This window comes from Penaeus japonicus, unplaced genomic scaffold (assembly GCF_977035675.1).
Source record: "Penaeus japonicus unplaced genomic scaffold, GWHDUDI00000001_assembly GWHDUDI00000020, whole genome shotgun sequence".
NCBI classification, from domain to species: Eukaryota; Metazoa; Arthropoda; class Malacostraca; order Decapoda; family Penaeidae; genus Penaeus; species Penaeus japonicus.
The window spans coordinates 19,781,606-19,786,605 of record NW_028234422.1 but is presented as its reverse complement, the minus strand read 5'-3'; positions in this window follow the sequence as shown (position 1 = coordinate 19,786,605).

Sequence of the window (5,000 nt, the reverse complement as noted above, 5' to 3'; positions counted from 1 at the left end):
ATTTGCGATTCACAGATTCGTCAGTTGACTAGCTCGTTAGTTTGCTTGTCCGCTGATTCATGATTCGCTCGTTTGCGGGTTCGCTGATTTACTGATTCGTTAATTCGATGGTTAGTGATCCACTGATTCCTTAGTTTGTTGATTGGTCCGTTGACTCGCCGATTCACTGATTCGTTGGTTTGGTGATTCACCGGTGAGTCAGATTCACTGAAGCGGAGTCCGAGTGCTTGGTTTCAATGGTAGGCCGACTCAGTGGCTGGCATTCATCACTTGCCTTTATGATCACTCGTTTTGTTTTATTAAATCGCTATCAATTTTATCGCCCTTTGTTATTGCGATGAAGTCGTTTTCTGTTTTATTGTCGTTTTCCGTTCTTTTTGCCGTGGGATTATTGACGTTGCGTTTCTCTTGTCGTGTGATTATGATGCGAGCTAAGAGTAAGAGTCTTTTTGTTGATAACGGAGACAAAGAGACACTTCGTCACCCTTGCAAGATGCAGAGCACCCTTGCACGTCCGCGATACACGTGCGTCCCCCCCACCCACCCACCCCCCGCTTCAACTCACTTCTCTTATCCTCTTACTTTTATGCCCTTATTAACCCCCTCACCCCCCCACCCTCCCCCGTTAACTATTCCTCACTCCTTTGAACCCTTTCTGCTCACCTACTCCCTCTGCTTATGCCACTGTTCCACTTAAATGCTACACTGTTCCACCTTTGCTACCACTTCACACTCTCCACTTCACCCTCCTCTTAAGCCTTTTCCACTTTACGCGTCCCCCCCCCCCCCTCACTCTACACCTTCCACCAGCCTCCACCCACACACTAACCACCTAACCCGCATTCACTCTCTCTCTCTTTCTCTCTTTCTCTCTTTCTCCCTCCCTCCCTCCCTCCCTTCCCCCTCTGTCTCTCATCCACCGCCTTCCACTCACCCCCTCCACCCCCGCCTTCCACTCACCCCCTTCCACCCCCGCCCTTCGCCTTCCTTCCACCCGCCTCCACCTTCCAGCCGGCCTCCGCACCACCGCGCCCACGAGCACACTCCGCCTCCCAAGCCTCGCGGCATTAGTGGTTAGTAACATCACGCTTGGCAGAAGTTAAGCTTATTATGAAGACCACTCCCCCCCCCCCCCCGGCGCCCCCCGGGGCCCCCCCCCCCCCCCCCCCCCCCCCCCCCCCCCCCAAAAAAAATTTTGAAAAAAAAAATTAAAATTTTGGTTTTTTTGGAATTGGGGGAAGGAAAAAAAAAAAAAAAAAAAAAAAAAAAAAGTAAAAAAAAAAATAAGGTAAAAAGGATGGGGTTTAAAAAAAAAAAAAATTAAAAATTAAATATTTTAAAATTTTTTTTTTTATTTGGGGGTATTTTTTTTTGTGTTAATAAATAATTTGTTTTTTAATTTATTATTTTTATTTTTTTTTTTGTTTTAATTTTTTTTTGTTTTGATTTTTTTATTTGTTTTTTATTTTTTTTTTATTATTTTTTTTTTTTATTTTTTTAATATGTATAGATATATAATTTAATAATTAATTTATAATTTTGATAATAAAAAAAAAAAAAAAAAAAAACAAAAAAAAAAAAAAAATAAGGGATTATAGATAAATGATTATTTAACAACTATAGCATATCAAATCGACAATGATAAAATGAAAAAAACATGAATAGGAGAACCGATAGATACACACAAATACACATTTATTCATTCACTTTTCTATAGGCAAATGAAGGAAAATTCCCTTTCCTTCACCCCCCCCCGCCCTCTCTCTCCCCAGTCAGATAAGCCGCCCTAATCCGACAAGGTGTCCCGATGTGCCCTAAACGTCATCTTTCGCCCAAGATCACAAGCCATCATTTCCCCTAAACAGCTAATCTGGAGATGTGTATCCAGTCAGTCACCTTTCAGCCATGGCATTAGCATTTGGATCTTCCTCCCTCTCGCTTTCCCTCTTCCTTCTCCTCCCCTCTCGCCTTCCCTCTCCCTTCTCCTCCCCTCTCGCCTTCCCTCTCCCTTCTCCTCCCCTCTCGCCTTCCCTCTCCCTTCTCCTCCCCTCTCTCCTTCCCTCTCCCTTCTCCTCCCCTCTCCTCTCTGTCTCTTTCTTCTCCCTTCCTACCTCTTTCCTTCTCTACTCCCTCTCCCTTCTAGCCTTTTCTTCTCTCTTTCTTCTCCTCCCCTCTTCCTTCTCCTCTCCTCCCTCCATCCTTCTCTTCTGCCACGATCATAAGCTATGCTGATGATATACTGATTCATGCTAGAAATTATCAAGACTGTTTATGTGCACTGCAGACAATATCGACGGTCTGCAATGAACTAGGATTGATTATTTCAATAGATAAGACCAAGGTATATAGTCACAATGTAAAAGATCGAGATAAACAGTTCACTATAGATAGTGATAGTATAGCTCAGGTTGAGTCATTTCGATACGACACAATCTCGGAGTAAAAATATTCCACTATACGGTACGGGGGCCGAAGATGTTGAGGTTGATCAATCAAAAATGTAAGAGTAGACCTAGCTGCCTACGAGCAGTTGCTGGGCAATAATGTAACTTCGGGGGCAAACATACGAATTGTAAGAATGATGTATACAGCTTACATAAGACCCCTCATTGATTATGCTGCACCTGCTCTAATAACACAGCCATCCCGAACAATTAGAAGGCTAGAAGTAATGCAAAATGTGGCAATGAGGATAATCCTGGGATGTCCAAATACTACTAAGGTCCCCTCTCATCGCTTGCTTATCTCCACCATTGCACACCCCTTTGTTTGAACATGAGGAAAGAACTCGGATTGCCAAGCATTACTGATAGGATCACAGAAATCAACACAATGACAGCAATAAAATTATTAAGATCGTCAGATGATAGTATAGCCAAGGAATCTTTGTTAAATTGCCTTTCCATGGGGCGCCACAGATCTGCTTGGGTCAAGAAAACATGCTCAGAGCTTCGAAACCATAATATGATAGAGTTCTAGTAACTGGCAAAGGCATCCCTCAAAAACACTTCTGTTCCGCCATGGGAGATAAAGCACTTCGACATCATCAAAGCAAGTGTCCCTCCAAAAAAACAAAATTGAAAACAACGTCACCTGAAAGCTAAATTAAGAAAGGACATTCTGAAGCAAATTCACGAGATTAAGCAAGAGTATGAGATAAAACAGCTTATCTTCACTGATGGGTCGGTAATTCCAGACACAGGTTCAGCCGCATGCGCTGCAATCGTATGCGATGCCCCCGGAATGCTAGGGATTAGCGATGTTGGTTTCAGACTCAACAACTGGGCGTCCATCCTGCAGGCAGAAACTGTTTTGCTTTACTTGTTGCTCTTAAGATAGCCGATCGCACGGGGGATAGTACTCTCATCATTACAGCCTCCCTCTCCTCACTTCATGCTCTAAACTCATACAGAAATGATACCACAGGACTCGTGTCAACAGCGAGGCATAGGTTGAACAGATTGTTTCTGAAGGATGTAACCACTAAAATATTGTGGGTACCATCACACATAAATCTAGAGTTACACGATATGGCTGATGCTCTATCTAGATCATATGGATACTATTGAGTATGACATTGGTGTAACAACTGAGCATGTGCGTAAGATAATAAAGAAAAAGCTCTCCACTCAGGCTGAAACCGAGAGAAATGTTGAGCAAGACACAAGCAGATCAATCATTCAACATAATGCTATGTCCAAGACAAAGCATATCTACGGCAAGTACAAAACAGAGTTACGAGACAGCTTGATGTAGTGACCGCAAGGTTACGGCTTGGCTACAAATATTACTGGGAGTATAGTGTTTCAAACAATGCTGGGGGGACTGAATGCAAGTTGTGCAGTCAGCCCTATTCACACACCCTTGACCACTATGTAATGATATGTCCTTAATTGAAGAATTTCGTGAAAGGATGAACGTAAAACATTGTACAGTATTGCAACATCCTTTATAGAGGACGGCATTTTATCAGATTATATTACGTAAACACAAAAGACTTTGCCTGTAATAGATAAAATTGCAAGGCCTCTCTAGAGTGATATACATGCACTACTATGTCTATGTATAGCTTTGCCCTAGCTTATTGATTGACAGGGTCCAAGCGGCAACGACGTGGACACTGGTGCTAGGGGGGCTCAGGGCACACTCAGGGGGTGGGGCTCTCCGGGGAAGGTCGTGAAATCACAGCACAGTCACCGGCCCCCGTGTCACTGTCTGCTGGGTGTAGCTCGCACAGCTCGACAGTAGGCACATTCCACTGGCATCTCACATGATCAAAAGGTGTGTGTCACAGCAACAGTATCATGCCCCATTGTCTCTCTTGATCGGTAACTGTACCACAGTAATTACTCTTCATTTCCATTTCACTCTCTATTTTCAAACTCTCTTCTTCATCCACTTTCCTTTCCACTCATCACATTCACCTTCTTTTTTTTCTTCACTGCATCCATCACCCACAGTTCTTCTCACCACAGTAATATCTGTTTTACCAACAATGTATGTCTCAGAAATTAATATGAACTGTACAAATCATTTAGGCATAGTTCCTATGCCTATTCATGTGTATACAATGTATATAGTATGAATAAACATATCAAAATCAAAATCAAATCTCTTCTCCCTCTCCCTTCCCTCTTCCACTCCTCCTCCCTTTTTCCCTTCTCCTTTACTTCCGCTTCCCTTCTTCCTCCCCCTTTTCCTTTTCCTCCCTTTCCTCATTCCCTCCCTTCTTTTCCCTCTCCCTTTCTCTTCCTCCCCATCGATCTCTTCTCCCTCTCGCCTCCTTCTCCCCTCCTTCTCCTCTCCCTCTTCCCCTCTTCCTCCCCTTTGCCCTTCTCCTCTCTTCCCACTTTCCCTCCCCTCTTCTCCCTCTCCATTTTTCTTCCTTCCCACTCTCCCCTCCTCCCCTCCCCTCCCCCTCCCCTCCTCCTTCCCTCCTCCTCCCCTCCTCCTCCCCTCCCCTTCTCCCTATTTTCAGCGCGGGATCAGATAAAGATGGA